This window comes from Ailuropoda melanoleuca, chromosome 8 (assembly GCF_002007445.2).
Source record: "Ailuropoda melanoleuca isolate Jingjing chromosome 8, ASM200744v2, whole genome shotgun sequence".
Taxonomy (NCBI): Eukaryota; Metazoa; Chordata; class Mammalia; order Carnivora; family Ursidae; genus Ailuropoda; species Ailuropoda melanoleuca.
In genome coordinates, this window is record NC_048225.1 from 10,799,180 (window position 1) to 10,825,302 (window position 26,123).

At 37.2% G+C, this 26,123-nt stretch overlaps 1 pseudogene; it reads right to left on the minus strand.

The window, feature by feature from the left end:
* The window catches only part of LOC100477502, a 43,774-nt pseudogene that overhangs the window by 2,336 nt on the left and 15,315 nt on the right, over positions 1–26,123 (minus strand).

Here is a 26,123-nt window from a genome sequence, read left to right on the forward strand (position 1 = left end):
TCTTTCACTTGGTTAAATTTAATCTTAGGTATTTTATTCTTTTTAATGCAATTACAAGTGGGATTATATTCTTAAATTTTCTGCTAGTTTATTAGTATATAGATATGCAGCAGATTTCTGTATATTTTTTTACCCTCAATTTTGATGAATTCACTTACTAGTTTGTTGAAATCTTTAGGGTTTCTATGTATGGCATCATGTCACCTAGAAATAGTGGCAGTTTTGCTTCTTCCTTACCAATTTAGATAACTGTTATTTCTTATTCTTCTCTAATTGCCACAGCTAGTACTTCCAGTAGTATGTTGAATGAAAGAGATGAGAGTGGACATCCTTGTCTTGTTCCTAATTTTAGAGGAAAGGCTTTAGCTCATCAGCAGTATGATATTAGCCGAAGATTTGTCATGTATTTCCTTTATTATGTTGAAGTATATTCCCTCTAAACCCCCATTGAGTTTTTATCATGAATGAATGTTGAATTTTGTCAAGTGCTTTATCGGCATCTATTGAGATGATCATATGGATTTTTTTTTTTTTAAGAGAGTGCAGGTGAAGGAGGAGGGGCATAGGGAGAGACAGAATCTTAAGTAGGCTCCACGCTCATCATAGAGCCTAATGTTGCATTCCATCTCACAATGCTGAGATCATGACCTGAGCTGAAATCAAGAGTCAGACTCTTAACTGACTGAGCCACCCAGGCTCCCCAATCATATGGTCTTTATCTCTCATCTTTGTTAATGTGGTATATCACATTGATGATCTGCTGTATTAAACATAGTGAATGAAGCTCAAAGTTTGTGAATATGATTTACAAATACTTTGTTGAGGATTTTTGCAGCTGTGTTCATCAGGGATATTGGCCTATGTTTTTTGTTGTATCTTTGTCTGAGTTTGGTATCAAGGTAATGCTGGCCTCATAAAATGAACTTGGTAGTTTTCCTTCCATTTCTATTTTTTGTAATAGTTTGAGAAGAATAGGTTAACTCTTCTTTAAATGTTTGGGAGAATTCTTGATTACCAGCTCAATTTCATCACAAGTAATCAGTATTCCAATTTTCTATTTCTTTCTGATTCCATCTTGGAAGACTGTTTCCAGGATTTATCCATTTCTTCTAGGTTGCCCAATTTTATGGCATATAACTTTTCATAGTACTCCCTTATTTTTGTGCTGTTTGTTATTTTCACTTATGCTATTTGAGTCCTCTTTTTCTTGATGTGTCTGACTAAAGGTTTATCAGGATTTTCAAATAACCAGCTATTTTTTCTATTGTTAAGTCTCTATTTCATTTATTTCTACTTTGGTCTTTATTGTTTCCTTTTATTAATTTTGGGTTTAAGTGTTATGTTAGCTTGATGTTTTTCGTGTTTTTGACATAGGCTTCTATGGCCATAAATGTCCCTCTAGGAACTGCTTTTGTTGTTTCCCAAAGATTTTTGACCATAGCATTTCTAGTTTTATTTATGCCCTGGTGTTTTCTTATTTCCTTTTTGTTTTCTCCATCAACCCATTGGTTATTTAGTAGCATGTTGTTTAGCCTGCATGTGTTGTTTTTTCTAGTTTCATACCATTGAAATTATATCAAACATTTTTCCCCAAACGCAATCTTTTTGAATTTATTGAAACTTGTGTTCCTACATACGATCTATCCTGGAAAGTGTTTTACGTGCCCTTGAAAAGAATGTGTATACTGCTGTTTGTGAATGGAATGTTCTGTATATATCATCTTAAGTTCATCTGGTCTAATGTGTCATTTAAAGCTACTACTTGAGGTAAGTGGGGTATTAAAGTTCCCTACTAGTCACTTTCTCCTTTATGACTGTTAATATTGGCTTTATATATTCAGGCGCTCCTATGGTAAGTGCATAGATATTTATATATCCTCTTGTTTGATTCATCCCTTCATTATTATTTAATGCTGTTGTCTACTGCTATAGTCTTTCTAAGTTCATGTAGTCTAGGTCTTCTCATTGGAGTGTTTAGTCATGTTCCTTCCTTCTCTTGCTTTCATTCCTTGTGATTATTTAGTGTCATCCATGGATTCCTTCCTTTTATAGGTTTTTGATTTGTGGTTACCATGATGTTTATAACATCCTGTATATATAGCCGTCCATATAAAGGTGACTGTTGCTTAAATTTGAACACAGTCTATAAGAACTACATTTTTACTCCCTCGTTTCATGTATATGACAACTAATTATAAAGTTGATATTAGTACTTTTTACTAGCTTTGTAAATTTTTGATCTGCCTTTTCTATATGTTTGCTTTTAGCAGGGAAATTTTTTCCTTCCTATAGTTTTCCCTTCAAAGAAGTTTCTTGAGTGTTTTAGACTCTAGCTTTTGTTCACCTAAGAACTTGTTTATCTCTCCTTCAATTGTGAATGATAACCTTGCTGGTTAGAGCACACCTGATTATAGGTTTTTTTCCTACAAAACTGAGTACACCAAAATTTCTGCTTAAGAATCAGCTTATAACCTTATGTAGATTTTCTTATAGGTAAGTAATTGTTCTCTTGCTGCTTTATGTCGTAATTAATTAGTATGTATCCTGGTGTGGACCTTTTTTGGGTTCACATTGGGGCTCTCTGGATCCTGGAACTTGATGTTTGTTTCATTCCCCAACGTAGGGAAGTTTTCAATGATTACTTCTTTAATGTTTCTTCCAGATCACTGATCACCTCTAATCTACTGTTGATTCCTTCTACTATATTTTTGTCTGACTCTATGTATCAGGTAGGTCAGCTTCCTCTCCTGGGCTTAAAGTTACTGGCCTTATGTAGAAGATGTCGTGTGGTTTCCTTTAGTGCAATCCCTATTGTCCACTACAACCAGGTACTCCAGTGGTGTCCCCTATGAACAGCTGGGTGAAATTCCTGGCTACAACTTGCCACAAGTGTGGTGGTATGCATTGGCTGCCTCCTTCCTTCTCAGGGGCTTGCTTTGGAGGGGTGCTGGTTCTGCACAGGGTTGACCAGCAGGTGTGGCAACACAGTAGTCTCTTTGCAGGACTACCTACCATGGTACATCCACAGGGAAGACTTGAGTGGCGTGAGTGGTGCTAGTAAGATAGACGCAAAGTGACAGAAATGGCACGCACCTGTGTCAGGCTGAAGGCGTGCAAGAAAAGTGGTACCTGCCACTATTTCTGCTCCTGGAGAAAGGTCCTACAGATCCCGGCCCCTCTAGCACACGTCTTAACATTAGTTTATAAATGTCCTACATGTAGAGCTCAGGCACTTTTCAGACGGCTGCCTCTGGGCTCTCAGAGTGAGTAAGAGTGTAATCTTCTTTCCTGAAGTTAAACCCTGCTGATTTTCAAAGCCAGATGTTATGGCGCTCATCTATCCATTGCACATCCCCATGACGGAGGGTGCTCAATGAGGGACTTAAAGCCCTCATTCCTTGCTGAGTGCCTCCACACCTGTGATATCCCTGCTGCTTGTGGGTCACTGTAGTCTTCCTTCCTGACTTCGTCTCTGCCCATTCTAGCTTTCTAGTTGTTGCTTCTTCTTTACACCTTTAACTGTGGAAAAGCTGTTCTCTCCGGGTTGTTTTCAGAGTTGCTCTATATGCGGTGCAGCCTTGTGTCTGCGAGAGGAGGTGAGCTCAGAGTCTTCCTACTTCACCGTCTTCCCCTCTCTTCTTGGGGAGTAAAAGACTATTAGCCATGGGTAAAAGATATATTGAGGTAGAACTGACAGAAACTAGTTATGACAGGATTTGAGGTGTATAAGTAAAGGACGAGTAAATGCACCTGAATCAATTACTTACGCTTAAGTATTCTCTGAGGGATGTATTTTGGATTCAATATACAAATGTTTATGGGTCTGGAAGGTAGCAGAAAAAGAGGATCCTGAGCTCACGTTCACCCGTGGATACTTCGAAGCAACAACTACAGCTGATGCAACTCAGAGAATACCCTGCAGTGGGCAGAATATCCCCACAACTAAAGACATGACGAGAAAGTCATGTCAACAAGACTAGGAGGTGAAGGGACATGTTTGTGAACTAAGCTCCCAATGTGGTGACCCCATCACAGGTGTGGAGTTACTCCCTGAGGAGCAAGGGGATCAAGCCCCACCCTGGGTGCCCACAGTCCTGGAAACTTTCCCTAAAAAGCTGAGTGCCCATAGGGTCCGTCTTGGAAAATCATTAGGGGTTCACACTGGGAGAGCTATCGGAAATAGAGACTCCTCCTTAAAGGACAAACGCTATATCACGTGGTCCAAGAAGCAGCAGTTTGAAACATGTCTGAATTATATGGGAAGGAGATTCACCAATTTTAGGGCATGTGCTGGAGGGGCAGAAATAGGCACTTTCTTTGGGAGTATTGGGGAGAGCCATTTTTCTCACCTTAGCCTTGCAGGAGCCAGTTTAGGCACCTTCCATCTACCTTACTAGCACTGCTCACCCCACCTGGCCACCAATGCAGGTGCCCCTTCATAATAACTCCTGCCTTAGGGGTGGGGAGGGGAGCCAGCTATACTAGAGGCTGGCCCCTCCCACCAAGATGCAGCTAAGCCACGACTCTCAGCCAGCTGTGCTGGGAGCTAACCCCGCCTCCTGGCAAGCTGGTAGCAACTATGGTGGGGGGGGGGGCTCAGTCAGTCATCTTGGGGGCCAGTCCAGCCCATCCAGGAGTCACCCCTGGTGTGCCTGGTTCTGGTGACCAAAAAGTGTTATACTACTGGGCCCCCGAGGGCACCTTCTACACCAGGCTGCTGCATTCAAGACCAGGAGATGCAGCTGACCTAATACAGGCATTCAGACAAATTCAGTTGTTCCAAATAAATAAAACCACAGAAAAAGAGGTAAACAGATAAAGATGCTCACAGGACTCAAGAAAGGGTGGATGATCTCAGAAATTTACAAACCCAATGAATCAGAGCTGTAGAATACAGTAACTGAAATGAAAAATACAGCAGAGGGAATCAACAGATTAGATAACATCAGTGATCTGGAAGACAGGTAATGGGAAGCACCCAAGCTGAATAACAAAAAGAATAGGTTAAGGGATCTCTTGGACAATGTATCAAGCATAGTAACATTCATATTAGAGAGATCCCTGGAATAGAGAGAAAAAGGGGCATACAATTTACTCGAGAAAATAAAATGATAGTTGGGAATGAAACAGATATTCAGGGCCAGGAAACTCAACCAGACACAAAGACATTAAAAAGAGCAAGAGAAAAGCAACTAGTTACCTACAAAGAACTCCCAGAAGGTTATCAACTGATTTCAGCAGAAATATTGCAGATCAGAGTGGAGTGACATGTTATATTCAATGTGCTAAAAGGGAAACACCTACAAACAAAAATACTCTAAGCAGCAAAATTATTGTTCAGAATTGAAGGAGACATAGGGTTTATCACCACTAAACTGACCTTACAAGAAATGTTTGAGACTTTTTAAAGGGGAAAATAAAGAAGTCTAAGTACAATAAGAAAATTATAACAGGAAAAATATTTCACTGGCAAAAGGAAACATGTAAATAAGTTCTGAAGCTAGTGTGAAGGTAGAAAGTAAAAATAGTAAAATCATATCTACGATCACTAAGAGATATGGTATCAAAATTGGAGAGAAGTAGAAAAGTACACTGCTTTTACGTGTGTTCAAACTTGTGACCATCCACGTAAAATAGATTGCTATATACTTGGGGGTTATTTAGGAACTCTATGATAACAGTAAAAAAAAAAAAGTCTTCAAATCACAAGAAAGTAAGAGATGAAGAAAGGAACAGAGAAGAACTACAAAAACAACCAGAAGACAATTAACAAAATGGCAATAAATACACACCTATCTAATAATTACTTTAAATGAACTAAATGCCCCAATCAAAAGACAAAAAAACAAGACCCATCTGTATGCTGCCTACAAGAGACTCATTTCAGACTTAAAGACACCTACAGATTGAAAATGAAGGAATGGGGGGCGCCTGGGTGGCACAGCGGTTAAGCGTCTGCCTTCGGCTCAGGGCATGATCCCGGCGTTATGGGATCGAGCCCCACATCGGGCTCCTCCACTATGAGCCTGCTTCTTCCTCTCCCACTCCCCCTGCTTGTGTTCCCTCTCTTGCTGGCTGTCTCTATCTCTGTCAAATAAATAAACAAAATCTTTAAAAAAAAAAAAAAGAAAATGAAGGAATGGAAAAATATATTCCATGCAAATGGAATAACAAAAAGCCAGGGTACCAATATTTATATTGGAAAAAATAGACTTTAAAAACACTGTAACAAGAGGTAGATGGAGATTACATGATAAAGGGATCAATCCAACAAGAGTATACAACAGTTGTAAATATTTATGCACCAAATGTAGCATCACCTAAATAAATTAATACAATAATAGTAGGGTACTATACACCCCAGCATCAATGGATAGATCAAGACAAGAAGTCAATTAACAACGGCAGTGGCTTTGTATGACCCATTAGACCAGATGGACTTAAGGGAACATTCCATCCCAGAGTACACTTTCTTTTCAAATGCATATGGAACATTCTCCAGGATAGATCAAGCAACATGCTGCTAAATAACCGATAGGTAAAGAAAGAAATCGAAGAGGAAATGAAAATGAAAACAAAATGTTTTAGTCATTGAGCAGTTCCTAGGGGGAATTTAAAGGCTGCTGCAAGAAACAAGAAACTTCTCACACAATCTAACCTTACACCCAAAGGAACTAGAAAAAGAAAAAAAGAAACCCAAAGTTACTAGAAGAAAGAAAATAAAGAATCCAGTGGAAATAAAAGATAAAATTTACAAACCGTTGGCCAGACTCATCAGGAAAAAAGAGATAAGACTTTATTTGACAGAGAGCACGAGGCAGAGGGAGAAGAAGGTCCCTACTTAGCAGGGAGCCTGATGCAGGCCTTGATCCCAGGGCCCTGGGATCATGACCCAAGCTGAAGGCAGATGCCTAACTGACTGAGCCACTCTGATGCCCAAGAGAGAGGACTTTAATAAATGAAATCATAAAGAGGATAAGTAGCAGCCAGCACCACAGAAATATAAAGGAGTAAAAGGGACTACTATGAAAAACTCCATGCCAAAAAAATTGGAGAAATTAGAATGGAAAATTTTCTATACAAATACAATCTTCCAAGACTCAATCAGGAAAAAACAGACAATCAGAACAGGTTGGTTACTAGTAGCAAAATTGAATCAGTAATAGAAAAATCTCCCAAAAAAACAAAAGTCCAAAACCAGACGGCTTCACAGGCTAATTCTACCAAATAGTTAAAGAAGGGTTAATACTTATCCTTTACAAAATATTCCAAAAAAATAAGAGGAAGTAATGCTTCCAAATTTATTGTATGTTGCCAGCATTACTCTGATATCAAAGCCAAAGACATTACAAAAACCCAAATCTACATAATACCCCTAGTAAATATAGATGCCAAAATTCTCAACAAAATATGAGCTGAATTCAGTAATACATTACAAGCATCATTCACCATGAACAAGTTGGATTTATTCCAGGTATGCAAAGATGAGTTAATATCCACAATTAATCCATGTGATACACCACATTAACAACAAAAAACCCATTACAAATTATATGATCATCTCAATAGATGCAGAAAAAGCATTTGCAAAATTCAACATTTGTTCACAGTAAAAATTCTCAACATAATAAAGGTCATGTGACACACCCACACTTAACATCATACTCAATGGCAAAAGCTTTTCCTCAATTGAGATCAGGAAGAATACACAAAGTCCATTCTCACCGCTTATATTCAAAAGAATATTGGAAGTCCTCACATCAATCAGAAAAGAAAAAATGCATCCAAATTGGTAAGGAAGAAGTAAAACCATAACAAATTCCAGATAACATATAACCACATAGAGGAAATAGTAAGACACTGTGGGGGGAAAAACCCCAACATTAGAATAAATGAATTCATTAAAGTTGAAGGATAGAAAATTACAGAAATCTGTTTCAGTTCTATGCATTAATAACAAAGGAGAAAAAAATTTAAGACAATACCATTTACAACTGCCTAAAAAAGAATAAAATCAAGCAGGCAAAAAGATCCAGCCTTTGAAAACTGTAAGAAAGACTTAACCATACTCATGGATTGGAAGAATTGATATTGTTAAAATATTCATACTACCCAAAACAATTTACAGATTCAGTGGCATCCCAATAAAAATACCAACAGTACTTTTCACAGAAGTGGAACAAATAATCCTAAAATTTGCATGGAAGCACAAAAGTCTCTGAATTGCCAAAGCAATCTTGAGAAACAACAAAGCTGGAAGTATCATAATCCTCAATTTCAAAATATACTGAAAACATAGAGTAATTAAAACAGTATGTTTTACTGACACAAAAATAGTCACATATATGAATGCAACAGGATAGAGAACATAGAAATAAACTTATATGGTTAGTCTACAACACAGGAGACAATGTAGAGTGGAAAAAAGTCTCCTCAGTAAATGGTGTTGGAAAACTGGACAGCATGCAAAATAATGAAACTGGACCACTTTCTTACACCATACACAAAAATAAACTCAAAATAGATCAAAGACCTACAGTTGAGGCCTGGAACAATAAACTTCTAGAAGAAAACATAGGCAGTATTCTCTTCAATGTTAGCATTAGCAACAATTTTCTAATTACATCTTATCAGGCAAGAGAAACAAAAGCAAAATATTGGCATTACACTAAGCAGAAAGATTTTGTGCAGTGAAGGAAATCATCAACAAAAAAGACAAAGCAACCTACTGACTGGGAGAAGTTATTTGTAAAGGACCTATCTTTTAAGGGGTAAATTTCTAAAACACGTAAAGGACTCATACACTCCCTCCCCCCAAAGCTTAAAAAATTGGGCAGAGGACCTGAATAGACATTTTTCTGAAAAAGACCTGTAGATGGCCAACAGACACATGAAAAGGTGCTCAACTTTGCTAATCATCAAGGAAATGTAAACCAAAACCACAATCAGGTATCAGTTTACACCTGTCAGAATGGTTATCAAAAAGACAAGGAATAAGTGTTGATGAGAATGCAAAAAAAAAAAAAAAAGGCAGAATCCTTGTGCACTGTTGGTAGAAATGTAAATTGTTGCATCCACCACTGTACAAAACAATATAGAAGTGCCTCAAATAATTAAATACTATATGATCCTGTAAACGTACACTAATTTGTAAAGATATATGCACTCCTATGTTCACTGAAACATTTACATATACCAAGGTATGGAAGCAACCCAAGTGTCCATCAGTAGATGAATATATAAGGAAGATGTGTTATATGCATATTCAATGAAGTATAACTCAGCCATAAAAAAGAATGAAATCTTGCCATTCATGAGAGCAAAATACACTCTAGATCCATCCCATGTTGAGTAAAATAACTTAAATACCACATGATTTCACTTTGCAATGAATTAAACAGCAAAACAGAAACAGACTCATAAATACAGAGAACAAACTGATGGTTGCCAGAGAGATGGGGGCTGTGTGGATGGGCAAAATAGGTGAAGCAGATTAAAATTTACAAACTTCCAGTTATAAAATAAGTTACATGAAGAAAATTGTTGTATAGGGAATATGGTCAATAATGTAATGTTGCATGGTAATAGATGGTAACGAAGCACTGCATCTGTATAGAATTGTTGATCACTCAGTGGTACATCTGACATTAATATAACATTTTATGTTAACTATATTTCAATAAACACAGAATGAGGATAAAGAAGATGTAAAATATGTTTTATACATAAAACGTGGGTAGGAGTAAAAATGGTGTTTGTAGAATGTGTTAGAAATTAAGCAAGCATTACCTAAAATAGATTACAATATACTTAAGGGTTATATATGAACCACATGGTACAATAAAGCAAAAAACTTAGAAAGCTATCCATGCATAACACTAAAGAAATTCATCAGATCACAAGGGAAGAGAGCAAGAGGAAAAATGAAACAGGGAAGAACTACAAAAACAACCAGAAAACAAACATTTGGCAGTAAGTACATACTTATCAATAATTACATGAAGTGAAAATGGGCTAAATGCTCCAATCAAAAAACATAAGATTACTGAATGTATAAAAACTAAGACCCATCTCAATGCCACCTAAAAGAGACCCACTTCATATTTAAGGACACACAGACTGAAAGTAGAGGGATGGAAAAAGATTTTCAATGCAAATGGATGTGGGGGGGGGAAGCTGAGGTAGCAATACTTAGACAAAATAGAATTTAAAGATTTATTTGAGAGAGAGCATGCATAAGTAGGGGGGAGGGGCAGAGGGACAGAGAATCCTCAAGCAACCCCCCACCAAGTATGGAACCTGATGGAGGGGCTCGATCCCAGGACCCTGAGATAATGACCTGAGCCAAAATTAAGAGTCAGACACTCAACCAACTGAGCTACCCAGGCACCCCAGACCAAACAGACTTTAAAACAAAGAATGTAACAAAAGACAAGAGAGTAACGTAATGATAAGTGATTATTCTGACAAGAGGATATAACAATCACAAATATCTACATACATAGGAGCACCTAAATATGTAAAGCACTATTAACAATCAAAGGGAGAAACTGATAGTAATACAGTACTAGTGGATTAATTTAACAACCCCACTTACATCAATGGATAAATGACTCAGAAAGTCAGTAAGGCAACCATGGGCTTAAATGACGCATTAGACCAGATGAACTTAAGATATATAGAACATTCCAACCAAAGCAGCAATATACATATTTGTTTCAAGTGCATATAGGACATTCTATGTTAGGCTACAAAACAAGTGTAAATAAATTCAAGGGGTGCCTAGGTGGCTCAGTCAGTTAAATGTTTACCTTCAGCTCAGGTCATGATCTCAGGGTCCTGGGATCGAGCCCCATGTCAGGCTCCCTGCTCAGAGGGGATCTGTCCCTCCCTACTCCCTCCCCACCACTTGTGCTCATGCTCTCTCACAAATAAATAAAACCCTTAAAAAATAAATTCAGTATGATTGAAATCATGTCAAGCATCTATTCTGAACTGAGTGCTGTGAAACTAGAAATCAATTACAAGAAAAAAACCTGGGAGGAATCAGAACAATGGAGGCTAAAAAACATGCTACTAAACAACTAATGGGTCACGGAAGAGATCGAAAGAAGAAATGAAAAGAATACTTTGAGACAAATGAAAAGGGAAGCACAATGTTCCAAAATCTTTGGGATGCAGCAAAAGTAGTTCTAAAAGGAAACTTTATAGCAATACAAATCTACCACAAGAAACAATCTAACCTGAGACCTAAAGAAACTAGAAGACAAGAAATGAAGCCTGAAGTTAGTAGAAGGAAGGAAATAATAAAGATTACAGCAGACATAAATGAAATAGATAGTAAAAAAAAAAAAAAATCAAGAAACCAATAGTGGGCCCTTGGAAAAGAAACGAAATTGTTAAATCATCAGCCAGACTCATGTCTTGAATATAGCATAACGTATAGAGAAGTTGTGCATCTGAAACTAATGTAACATTGTGTATCAACTATACTCAAAATTTTTTTAAAAGTCAATGCTATAAGGATTGTAGTTATGATAAGCAATATTAAAATGGTATTTTAATAGGTTATAATTATTACTATAATAACTGAATGGTTTTAGTAATTGGTATAACTAAATAAAACTTTCCCAGAAGAGAGAGAAAGAGAGAGGGAGGGAGGGAATGGACTTAAATCATAAGTGAAAAAGTAGTTACAACACAACCACAGAAACACAAAGGATTATGAGACTACTATGAAAAATCATACGCCAGCAAATCGGACAAAGTAGAATAAATGGATAAATTACTAGAAACACGATCTTCCAAGATTAATCAGGAAGAAATAGAAAATCTGAACAGACTAATTACCAGCAATGAAATTGAATCAGTAATTTAAAACTCTCCCCGAAAGTCTAAGACCAGATGGATTCACAGGTGAATTCGACCAAACATTTAAAAAAATAGTCAAAACTTATCTTTCTCACGGTTTAAAAAATAGAAGAGGAAGGACTGCTTCTACATCATCCTGTAAGGTAAGACTCATTCTGATATGAAACCAAAGAGTATAAGTGAAAAAAATTGATATCCCTGATGTCACAGATGCAAAAATCATCAACGAAATATGTGGAAACTATATTCAGCAATACATTAAAAAGCATCATTCACCATGATCACCTGGGGTTTGTTCCATGGAGGCAAGGATGACTCAATAGCCACAATCAAAGTGATACACCACAGTAATGCAATGAATAAAAACCATATGATCATCTCAATAGATGCAGAAAAAGCACTTGACAAAATTCAAAATTTGTTCATAATAAAAAGTCTGAATATAGTAGGTATAGAAGGAACATACCTCAACATAAGAAAGGCCAAATATGACACATCTACACTTAACATAATTCTCAGTGGTGAAAAACAAAACTTTTGTTCTAAGATCAGGAATAAGACAAGGATGTTCAGGGGCGCCTGGGTGGCTCAGTTGTTAAGTGTCTGCCTTCAGCTCAGGGCATGATCCTGGTGTTTTAGGATCGAGCCCCGCATCAGGCTCCTCACTGGGAGCCTGCTTCTTCCTCTCCCACTCCCCCTGCTTGTGTTCCCTCTCTCACTGGCTGTCTCTCTCTCTGTCAAATAGATAAATAAAATCTTAAAAAAAAAAAAAGACAAGGATGTCCATTATAACCAGTTTTATTCAAGAGAGTACTGGAGATCCTAGCCACAGCAGTTAGACAAGAATAAGAAATAAACTGCATTCCAAGAATTAGTAAGGAAGAAGTACAACTGTCACTATTTCCAGATGACATGTTACTATATAGAGAAAATACTAAAGAGTCCACCAAAAACTATTAGAATAAATAAAGTTGCAGGATAGAAAATTACAGAAATCTGTTGTATTTCTCTACACGAGTAATGAACTAGCAGAAAAAGAACTTAATGAGACAATCTCATTTATAAAAGCATCAAAAAATACCTAGGAATAAATTTAACCAAGTAGGTGAAAGACTTGTATTCTGAGAACTATAAGATATTGATCAAACAAACTAAAGATGACAGAAACAAATGGAAAGATATACCATGCTCATTGATTAGAAGAATTGATACTGTTAAAATATCCATACCTCATCAAGTAATCTACAGATTCAATGACATCCCAATCAAGACAATAATTCTTTTCTCACAGAACTAGAATAATGCTAAAATTTGTCTAAAACCACAAAAGACCCCAAACAGCCAAAGCAATTTTGAAAAAGAACAAAAGTAGAGCGAACAGAGTCAGATTTCAAAGTGTACTGTAAATCTGTGGTAATCCAAACATTATAGTACTGGCACATAAACAGACATATAGATCAATGGAAGGGAACAGAAAACCAAGAATTTACCTCATGCTTATATGGTCAATTAATCTATGACAAAGGAGGCAAGGATATACAATGAGGAAAGACTGTCTTTTTTTTTATAAATGATGTTGGGGAAACCAGACAGCTGAAACTGGACCATTTTCTTACAGCATACACAAAAGTAAATTCAAAATGGATTAAAGACGTAAAAGGAAATAGGCAATAAACTCTTGGACATTGGTCTTAGCAATATATACATAAAATATATGTAAAATAATCCAAACAAATAATTCAAATATATATATTTGTATTTATTAAATTTATGTAATTTAAATTTATTTGAGAAAGAGAGAGCACACAACCTGGTGGAAGAGGGAGAAGTAGACTCCCCACTGAACAGGGACCCTACGCAGGGTTCAGTCCCAGCACCCTGGGATCATGACCTGAGCCAAACGCAGATGCTTAACTAACTGAGCCACCCAGGTGATGTGGTTTTGGAGAATAGGTGAAGTTCTGTGAAGTCCAGAGCCGAAGACCAAGAAAGAATTCTTGAGATGTCTTTGGTGCAAAATGGTGGTTTATTGGGATGCCTGGGTGGCTCAGTCAGTTAAGCACCTGCCTTCAGCTCAGGTCATGACCCCAGGGTCCTGGGATCAGTCCTGCAGGGGGCTCCTTGCTCAGCAGGGAGCCTGCTTCTCCCTCTGCCTGCCGCTCCCCCGGCTTGTGCTCTCTCTCTCTGACAAATAAATAAAATCTTAAAAAAAAAATCCCCCCCCAAAAGTAGAACATATATTCCTTATAAATTAAAAGAAAATGGTGGTTTATTAAAGCCCTGGGGACAGGACCTGCGGGCAGAAAGAGCAATCGCACTGGGGTCTTGAGGAGTGGCTGATTATATACTCAGGAGTTGGGGGAAGTAAGGAAAACGGAGGTTTCAGAAGAACTTTCCTATGCTAAAGAGGACAACCTACAAGATACCTACAAGGTACCAGAGGCCTTGCCATTGTCAAANATGGTGGTTTATTAAAGCCCTAGGGACAGGACCTGTGGGCAGAAAGAGCTATCGCACTGGGGTCTTGAGGAGTGGCTGATTATATACTCAGGATGGGGGAAGTAAGGAAAACGGAGGTTTCAAAAGAACTTTCCTATGCTAAAGAGGACAACCTACAAGATACCTACAAGGTACCAGAGGCCTTGCCATTGTCAAGTTAAGGTTGTTTTCCCCTCTAGCAGGCTTTTAACATTAAGACAGTTGAGAGATTCCTGGAAGAATGTCACAAATGTCCCGCCCAAGAGTGGGGAGGTGGGGGGGAGGTTGCAGGGTGTCAGATTATGCTTTGTCCTCAGCTTGCCTTCTGCTCTCTCATCCCAGGTGCCCCAGAAATATGTGTGTGTGTGTGTGTGTTTTAATTTGTCTCCTCTGGCAAGGGCAACAAAAGCAGTAATAAATAAATGGGAATAAATCAAACTAAAAAGCTTTTGCATAGTGAAGGACACATCAACGAAGTGAAAAAATAACCTAGTGAATGGGAGAAATTATTTTCATATGATATATTTGGTAAGGGGTTAATATTCAAAGTCTGTAAGAGGTCATATAATTTACCACACATGCACACAAATCTGAATAATGGGCAGAGGACCGGAGTAGTAATTTTTCTGAAGAAGACATGCAGATAGCCCCAAGGGACACATGAAAAGATATTCACCATCACTAATCATCAGGAAAATACAATCAAAACCACAATGAAATATCACCTCACACCTGTCAGAATGGCTAGTATCAAAAAGACCAGAAATAACAAGTGTTGGTGAGGATGTGGAGGAAAGGGAACCCCTGTGCATGGTCAGTGAGAATGTAAATTGTGTAGCTAGTATGCAAAGCACTATGGAGTTTTCTTAAAGAACTAAAAATAGAGTTACCAGATGATCCAGTAATCCCACTTCTGGGTATTCACTCAACGAAAATGAAAGCACTTACTTGAAAAGTTATTTGTACCCCTATTTTTATTGTAGCATTGTTTATAATAGCCAAGATACGGGAGCAACCTAAGTATCTTTTTATGGATGAATGGACAAAAATGTGGGCTGTGTGTGTGTGTGTGTGTGTGTGTATAAAATGGAACATTACTTAGCCCATAAAAAGGAATGAAATCTTGCAATTTGCAACAAGATGTGTGGACCTAGAGTATATTACACTAAGTGAAATAAGAGAGTAGCATATCACATAACTTCACTTATATGCAGAATCTAGAAAAACAAAAAACAATACAGAAATAGACCTATAAATACAGAGAACAAACTGGTGGTTGTCAGAGAGGAGGGCGTGGGCGTGTGGGTAAAACAGTGGAAAGAGATTAAGAGTTACAAACTTCCAGTAATAAATAAGTCACTGGGAAGTACAGCATAGGGAATATCGTCAGTAATATTGTTTTAACTTTGGTGACAATGGTAACTACACTTACTGTGCTGAGTATTTCATAATGTTGAAGCACTATGTTGTATACCTGAAACTAAAATAATACTGCACGTTAATCATACTTCAATTTAAAATAAATTTTAAAAATTGTCTTTCTCTTCCCATTGTTCAAGCCACCATCATTTCTTGCCTGGATTACAATACTCCTTCCTAGGGTGAAAGCTGTCTTTGCTCCTGCTTCCTCTCTAATTAGTTTTCTCCATTGTAGCTAAAACAGAGGGGGTTTTTTTGTTTGTTTTTTTTCTCAAGCAAAACTCTTCCTGTCTTCTCCCCTTCAATGGCTCATCATTACCTTTGGGATAAAGTCCAGTCTTAATATGAATTTATGCTGTGGCTTCTTTTCACCTCTCTGGTTTCTGCCACTCCTCTTGCATTCCACAATTCAATAAGAGGAAGTTTTTCTTTTCAGGAGCTGACCTTCCTTTCAGCTCTTGATCTTTACAACACCTTTTTCTCTTCCTGGATTGCTCACTACCTTCACATTTTGCTCGAAACTACCTAAACATGTGTTAACTTTTAACTTAAAAATCATTAGAACCTTGAAGGTCCCTTCTTACCATTCTTTTAGCAGTGGACTGTGTTTTACAGTGACTCAAATTCAGTGATTTCCAAGTCTTGTTAATACGGTACCTGCAAACTTTTCTAAAAATATGGATTCCCACACTGCAGCCCACCTCGACTGAATCATAATCAATAAAGGCCTTGCTCAGGAGTATGTTTGTCAAAAGCCTCGCGGACAGCCTCACTATTGAATAATTGAGGACAATGGTTATAGACCAGTAGTTGTCAAACCTCATAAACTTTAGAACACACATAAAGCTTAACCAGAAATGGCTCCAGTGCACCCCAGCATCAATCAATAAAGCCCTCATAGTACAAAGCAGAACCAACCAAAAGGGGCAAAAAACCCAAAGAAATGAGATATAATAAGAAATAAAGTTTAAAAGAACCCAAATTGAATTTTTGAAAAAAAACTTGTAAGCTTGACAAAACTCTGACAACATCAACCAAGAATCAGAGAGATGCAAATTAACAAAATCTCAAATAAGAGTCTTTTAATGTACTTCTGGAAAAATCTGAAAACTTTAATTTGCACAAAAGGGAATAGAAAAATTGGACAGAAAATAGCCACTCAATACATATAAGTAATAATCATAGTAACAATAATGTAATAATGATGATAAACATGTTACCATTTCCCCACTTCTAGAAAGGGAAATATCTCAGAGGCTGAGATTGTTTTATCAGTGGGTGCAGATAACCCTAGTTTACATAACAAGAAAAATTGTCCAATTATTTTTATGAGATAGAAACGTTTTATACTAAAATGTTAAAAGCACAATATAAGAAAAACATAAACCTATTCCCTTTTGAATATTTTGAACACGGCTTTAAGATTCTCCTTTTTATATCTATCAGCATAGATATAGATGTAGCTATGTGTACATATGTGTATTTATTAGTCATGGTCAATTATGTATTAATTTAGGATTAAAAAGTGGCCCCAGAGAGAAAAATCTTGCAGTATGATTTATATCTGAAGGATTTAAAGACAAACATTTCATGGTTTTTCACTGTTCCCAAGTTTATCTGATTAGGAGTACAGTTGTCAAAAAAGCATTTGATATATTTCAGTATTTATTTAGCATTAAAATTCAATAAATGGAAAAAGTTACTTTCTTCTTGAAGTCAGAAAGAAGACAAAGACATTAGCCACTTCAGAAATCCTGAATAATAAAAACAAAACAAAATCCAGAGGTATGAGAATTCTAAGGGAATAAACAAACTGTCCTTTTCCATTTTTCTATCTTCCTTCCTTTCTCCCTTCCTGCCTCCCTCCCTCCCTTTTCCCTCCTTCCTTCCCTTTCTTTTTTCTTTCATTCATTTATTTCAGATGTTGTGCTTGCCCACAAAGAAGACCAAACACAATTAGCAAATTATGAGCATTAAGGGAGTCAGTAGGGAAAACTTGTAAAAACCAGTAGCATTTTGGCCCTAACCCTATGCCAAACACGAACCCTTTCCTTAACACTAACCTTAGATAGGAGAAGAAAAAAAAATTTACTATATATGTGCAATGGAATATTGCTCAGGAAAAAAAAAATGAAATCTTGCCATTTCCAATGACAAGGATGGAGCTAGAGAATATTATGCTAAGTGAAAAAAAGTCACAGAAAGACAAATACCATGATTTCACTCATGTGTAATTTATGAAAGAAATTAACAAAGGTTAAAAAAAATAAAAAGAGGTAAATCTAGATGACAACTCTCAACTATAGAGAACAAACCAATCCTCACCAGAGGAGAGGCGGGTGGGGTCATGGGTTAAATAGGTGATAGGGGTTAAGGAGAGCACTTGTTGTGATGAGCACGGGGTGTTGTCTTGAAGTGTTGAATCACTATATTGTATATCTGAAATATTACACTGCATATTAACTAGAATTTCAATAAAAATGCACAAAAGAGAAAAAAACAGTAGCATTTATCTAATCATTAGAAAATAAAATAGAAGATAAACTTTGACCTTCATGGAGTCATTTTGAAAACACTCTCAAGGACATTTTTTTAAAAATCTGAGTGAAAAGCTCTAAGACTTTGAAGAATAGGATGGCCTAATATAAAATTGTTAATTTCCCCTTAATTTAAAAATTCTATGTATTTCTAATTAAATTCCTGAGAAGATTTTCTTGCATTAGGGAAAGAAAACCTGATTGTAAAATTCTGTGGAACATAATAGTCTGTGAATACCTGGGAAACATTTAAAAAATAGGACTACCCTGAGCATAAATTATAGTAACAAGACAGTGTTATACAATTGTAGTACCAAATAAACCAATCAAGTTGAATACTTAGACCTGCTTATATATGGCAGTTGGTTACATGTCAGTGGTAACATCACAAATCAGAAAATTATATTTAGTAAATTGTATTGGGAAAATTGCCTCACTTATGACAAGTTGAAGAAAGCAAAGATTCCTATCTCATGCTGTGTACAGAAAAACCCAAATGAATTATAATGAATGTTATATCTGAAAATGCAATATAAAGAGACTTATAGTTTATGACCGCAAATCAGGAAGTATTTCTTTAAAAAGATCTCAAGACAGAAACTATAAGAAAAAGCATTTATTCAATTACTCAGAAGTTTTATTCAAGTGAAGGGCATCATAATCTAGTTAACAGATAGATGACAGACTGGGATAATATGTATGGAACATTGAAAATGAATAAAGAATTCTGAGGTAGAGTATAAAAGTTACTACTGCAAATAAAAAAAATGTCAGCTCAATAGAAAAATAGACAAAAATGTAAATTAAAACATAAAATGTTTATGACTTAATTAGCACATTAGGAAATAGATGGATGCAATCTATTTAGGAGAATGGATAAGTTAAACTTTGTATATTTATACAATGGAATATGTGCAGCTCTGAGTTTATGAATTAGATTTACATACAGTAATCTAAATTTGACATACAAAATACTTTTGATTAAAAAAAGGCTTTATGTAAAGAAAGATAAATACGCTAAAACAATACCTTATGCCTTTCAAGGTCACATACATTCCTAGATATATGTATTGAATAAGAACTGAAATCCTATGGGGAATGGTAGTATGAAATGGATGACTATGGGACAGAGAGAATGAAAATATGGGTGGAGAATGAATGAAAAAAAGCAAAAAGATCTGCTTCATATATGACCAAATAGCTTGTGACAGATTAACTCTCCTTCACATAACAATAATCAACTCTGAACAAAATACTAAAAACAAATACTTGTAGGCTATGCAGAATGAACAAAGGCAAATTCTGAAAGATGAAACTTGGAAGAAGGAGCCATGAAGAGGCAAGTTTTTGGTTTCTGGAGCTTTAATCTGAAAACACCTTACAGAGAAGCCTGGACTAGCTCAAATGCAAGAGAAATCTACCCCTTTTAAAAATGACTTCGACAATTTGAGAGCTGGGTCTGCAGCAACCACAGTCACTGAAAAGACAGTAAAATCCCAGATCAGTAAGAACCAGAGAAGGGCATGACTCAAATTGTGAGTATGAGCACTACTCAAATCTCTACTGACCCCTGAAGCATACCTATGGGGTAGACACAGAGCAAGTTGCAGCTAAAGCCAAAAAACTCAACTGAGATTTGAGTTACTCCAACCACAGGTGAGATGGAATTTACAGTTTGAGTTGAACCAAGTTAATTGCCTGCCACAACAAAAATATCAACACAAGCTGAGGAGTGAAACAGAACCTGTGATCTCCATCACATCACCGGCACAATGTCCAGGATACAATTAAAATTACTCAGCTTGGAGGAGCCAGAAAAAAATGTAATCCTTCCCAAAGGAAAAGACAATTAATGGAAGCCAACCCTCAGGTAACCTAGATGTTGGAATGATCAGACAAGGACTTTGAGACAGCTATTGGCACTATGCTCAATGAAGTAAAAAAAAAAATGTTGTGATGAATGGAAAAATAAGAAATCTCAGCAAAGAGAGAAAAATACAAGAACCAAACAGAAGTGCAACAAAACAAAACAGTAGCTGAAATAAAAATATACCCATTAACCCTCTTTGTTAAATCACCTCCCTGCTTCTCAGTGTTTATCCATTAGATCAAGCGTATGCATATCAATTGTGTTCAGACCTTATATCCATTTATTAATTTTAGGTCTGTTTGATTTATAAGTTTCTGAAAGATGTAATACAATTTCCCACTAGGACTGTGCCTATATAAATTTTACTTATAATTCCAACTGTTTTTGCTTTTGTATGTTGAGGGTTTTTTTGCTAGCATGACCCAAATGTAGGATTATTACATCTTTTTTTAGATTGTTCCTTATGTAACATCTCATTTTATGCTTATTTAGGTCTTTTTCCTTGCTCTTGAACATCAATTTGTGCCAGAAGTCAGTGGTGTAAAATGTTTAAGAAACTCAAAGGAAAGAAATATGAGTCAGAAATTTTATAATAAGACAACCTGACCATCAATTTAAAAAACACAAATTCTTATGAACACATTAAAATTCAGGAACTATTTCCCCCGAGTCCTTCCTAAGAAATCTATTAAGCAGAATGAACTTCAAACAACCAAACTGACTGGAGAGTTTGAAATAAGGATTTGTGTTAGGAAATAATATACATTTACTTCCAGAAATAAATCTAAATAATGCTTTTATGGTAGAGGGTATGGTATACAATTGCTGTATGTTCTGACAGAGTAATTGCGGAAAAACCATAAAAATGGCTGGAGAACGGGGAGAGATGGGAAGAACAGAATTAGCTCACTGATTGTCTGAGAGTCATTAACTGGAGTAAAAGGCTATTACTTCAAGTCTGTTGAGGAAGAGCCAGGGTTGGGACTAAAGGATGTTACTAGCTAATTTCAATATTGTTCATGATAAGGGACCAATAGACATCAAGCAAGGGACAAAGAGAGGGTTATACAAAAGGATTAGAATACAAACCCTTAGAACAAAAATATAAACTTCACTAAGTAACAGAAAAATATTCAAAAATAAAAGTTATGGTTATAAAACAATGCTAGAATTGGCACCAAACATATTTATCACATCAATAAATATAAACGGAACTTATCCTACCAATTAAAAACAATTTTCAGATTGTTCAGTACTTGGAAATGATATATTCAAGAAGGGGTTAATATCCAAAATATATAAAGAGCTTATACAACTCGACACCAAAAACAGATTTAAAAATGGGCAGAAAACCTGAATAGAAATTTTTCCAAAGAAGACATACAGATGGCCAATAGACACATGAAAAAATGCTCAATATCACTAACCATCAGGGAAATGCAAATCAAAATCACAAAGAGATATCACCTTACACCCGTCAGAATGGCCAAAATAAAAACCACTAGAAATAACAACTGTTCACAAGGATGTGTAGAGAAAGGAACTTTTGTGCACTGTTGGTAGGAATGTAAACTGGTACAGCTACTGTGCAAAGCAGTATGAGCATTCCTCAAAATATTAAAAATAGAAATACCACATGTCCAATAATTCCACTACTGAGTATTCACCAAAGAAAGTAAAAATACTAACTCATCAAGATATATGCATCCCTATGTTTATTGCAGCATTATTTACAATAGCCAAAATATGGAAGCAACCAAAGTGTCAATAGATAGATGAATGGATAAAGAAGTCTCTCTCTCTCTCTCTCTCTCACACACACACACACAGAGGAATATTATGTCATCATAAAACAGGATAAGATCTTGCCATTTGCAACAACATGGATGGACCTAGGATATTATGCTAAGTGAAATAAGTCAGATTGAAAAAGACAAATACCATGATTTCACTCATTTGTGGGATCTAAAAAACAAAAAGCAGAATCAGATATATAAATACAGAGAATTAACTGAAGTACTCACATTATTCTATTTCAAGTCTGACAATAAAGCTGCCATCAAACAATGTGGTATTGGGGGGGAAAAACACATTGATCAAAGGAACAGAATAGAGAACCCAAAAGTAAACTTCTACAGAACTTCTGGGGAAGGTGGTGGAATAGGAGGACCCTAAGCTCACTTTGCCCCATGGATACAACTAGGTAACAATCACATCAGTGTAAATAACCCAGAAAATGACCTGAAGACTGGCAGAACAAACTCCACTACTAAAGATAGAGAAGAGGCCACACTGAAGAAGGTAGGAAGACTGGAGACCCAGTGGGAAACAAAACCAATGGTGATAATCCACAAGTGGGAGGGAGAGGGAAGAGAAACAGACTATCACACTGGGGAGCCCTCATGGGGAAGATGAATCCTCATAGCATTTGGCGTTGAAAACTAGAGGGGCCGAATTTTGTCAGTTCTTAAACCCAGCAGGACCAAAAGCCTAGAACATGAAAAATCATGGGCTTAGTTCTAGGAGAGCCAGGAGGGCCATAAGAGACTCCACCCTTGAAGAAACAGCACGACAAACAGCTTCTGGCGATGTAGCATAAAAGCAGCAGTTTGAAAAACACCTGGGTTACATGGGAGGGGAGTTGTTTACTAATATCAGAGCATGTCCTGGGATGCACGGTTGGTTCTCCAAGGGACTTAACCAGGAACAAAGAATCTGGCAGTTGCTCTCTCTCTCCCCTGCACCGCAGCATAAACACCTGGTCCCCTTCAGGAACCAGCAATGCATGGACATTCACTACTTAACTTACTTACATCTTGCCATGCCCCCTCCAGCTGGGACTGCCTCAGTCCTGGGGCTGCAGTTCTTCCACCCCAGAAGAATGGTGCAAACCTTGCCAACACTATCTTCTGACTTTGCACCCTGTGGGGCCTTGGTGTGACAGTGGTGGCCAGTTACCTCCTGTGGAGGACATGTGTGCCTTAACAAAAGTGCATGCCCTGCCTTCTAATTTCAAGAGCAGGAGATGTAGCTGACTTTCCTAGCACAGAGAAACAGATGCAGAGAATGAGGAAATAAGGAGACAGAGGAATATGTACCAAATGAAAGAACAGGACAAAATTACAGCAAGAGACCTAAGAGAAATGGAGAAATGTAATATTCCTGACAGAGAATGTAAAGAAGTAATCATAAAGGTACTCACTGGACTTGAGAAAGGGGTGGAGGACATCAATGAAAAAAATTTTTTTTAAGATTTTATTTATTTATTTGACAGAGACAGAGACAGCCAGCGAGAGAGGGAACACAAGCAGGGGGAGTGGGGGAGGAAGAAGCAGGCTCCCAGCGGAGGAGCCTGATGTGGGGCTCGATCCCATAACGCCGGGATCACGCCCTGAGCCGAAGGCAGACGCTTAACCGCTGTGCCGCCCAGGCGCCCCACATCAATGAAATTCTTAACAAAGAGATTAAAAAAGAACCAGAAATGAAGAACACAATATTTGAAATTAAAAATACACTAAATGGAATAAATAGCAGACTAGAAGAAGCAGAAGAATGAATCAGTTACCTGGAGAACAGAGTAATGGAAACTAACCAAGCTGAGCAGGTGAAGGAAAAACAATATGCAAAGTGAGAATAGACTTAGGGAACACAAGCATAGTAACATTTGCATTATAGGGATCTCAGAAGAAGAGAGAGAAAAACGGGCAGAAACTTTATTTGAAGAAATAATACCTGTAAACTTCCCACATCTGGAGAAGGAAATAGAAATTCAAGAAGCACAGAGATCCACCAGCAAAATCAACCCAAGGAGGTCTGTACCAAGACTCACAGTAATTAAAATGGCAAAAACTAGTAATAAAGAATTTTAAAAGTAGCAAGAGAGGGGCACCCAGGTGGCTCAGTGAGTTAAGTGTCCGACTCCTTTTTTTTTTTTTAAAGATTTTATTTATTTATTCGATAGAAACAGAGACAGCCAGTGAGAGAGGGAACACAAGCAGGGGGAGTGGGAGAAGAAGAAGCAGGCTCCCAGCGGAAGAGCCTGACGTGGGGCTCGATCCCATAACGCCAGGATCACACCCTGAGCCGAAGGCAGACGCTTAACCGCTGTGCCACCCAGGCGCCCCAAGTGTCCGACTCTTGGTCTCAGCTCAGGTCTTGGTCTAGGGTCATGAATTCAAGCCCTGCATTGGGCTGCAGTGGAGCCTTCCTTCTCAGCTCAGGTCTTGATCTTGGGGTCACGAGTTCAAGCCCTGCACTGCGCTGCAGTGGAGTCTACAAGGAAGGAAGGAAAGAAGGAGGGAAGCGGGGGAGGGAGGGTGGGAGGAACAGTAAGAGCAAAAGAACAGTTACATTCAAGGGAAACCCCAGAAAGCCACCAGCAGATTTTTCAACAGAAACTTTGTAGGCCAGAGGAAAGTGGCATAATACAGTCAGAGTGCTGAAAGGAAAAAAATGTGCAGCAAAGAATGCTCTATCCAACAAGGCCATATCATTCAGAATAGAGAGAGTTTCTCAGACAAATAAGAGCCAGAGGAGTTCGTGACCACTGCACCAGCCCTTCAAGAAATGTTGAAGGGAAGATTGTGAGTGGAAAGGAAAGACCATAAGTAAGAGTGAGAAAAATAGGAAGCAGAAAGCAGTAAAAAAAGGTATATCTGTAAAAATCAATCAAGGGACTCACAATATAAAAGGATATAAAGTATGACAGTGTATACCAAAAGATCAGAAATGAAAAAGGAGAAACAACCAACACCACAGAAATACAAAGGATTTTAAGAGACTATTATGAAAAATTATATGCCAACAAATGGGACAAGCTTGAAGAAATAGATATATTCCTAGAAACAGACAACTTACCCAAACTGAAGCAGGAAGAAATACAAAATTTGAACAGATGGATTACCAGCAATGAATTGAATCAGTAATAATAAAAAAACAAAAACAACAACAAAAACCTGCTAACGAATGAGTCCAGGACCAGATGTCTTCACAGGTAAATACTACCGAACATTGAAAGAAGAGTTGATACCTATACTTCTCAAACTTTTCCAAAAAAATAGATGAAACTTCCAAATTCATTTGATGAGGCCAGCTTTACCCTGATTCCAAAATCAGATAAAGACATCAGCAAACAAACAAAACAAAACAAAAAGCCCTACAGGTCAATACCTCTGATGAGCACAGATGTAAAAATCCTCCACAAAATCTTAGCAAACCCAATCCAGCAATACATTGAAATAAATCATTCACCATGATCAAGTGGGATTTATTCCTAAGATGCAAGGGTGGTTCAATATTTGCAAATAAATCAATGTGATACATCTCATCAATAAGAGGAACAGTGGAAACCATATGATCATTTCAATAGATGCAGAAAAAGTATTTGATGAAGTACAACATCCATTCCTGATAAAAACCTTAAAGTAGATTTAGAGGGAATATACCTCAACATAATTAACACCTTAGATGAAAATGCCACAGCTAACATCATACTCAGTGGAGGAAGTGAGAGCTTTTCCTCTAAGGTAAGGAACAAGAGAGTCATGTACACTCTCAGCACTTTTATTCAACATGGTACAGGAAGTCCTAGCCACAGCGATCAGCCAACAACAACAAATAAATAAAAGGCATCCACATTGGTAAGGAAGTAATTTCTCCGACATTGGCTATAATGTCTTTGCCTCTCATGAGGCAAGAGAAACAAAAGCAAAATAAACTACTGGGACTATGTCAAAATAAAAAGGTTCTTGACAACAAAGGAACAACCAACAAAACTAAAGGACAACCAACACATTAAATGGGAGAAGATATTTGCATATGACATATGACTGGTAAAGAGTTAGTATCTCATATATATGTATATATATACATACATACACACATGTACATACGACTCACATACAACTCAACACCATAAAACAAATAGTCCAATTAAAAAATGGGCAGGG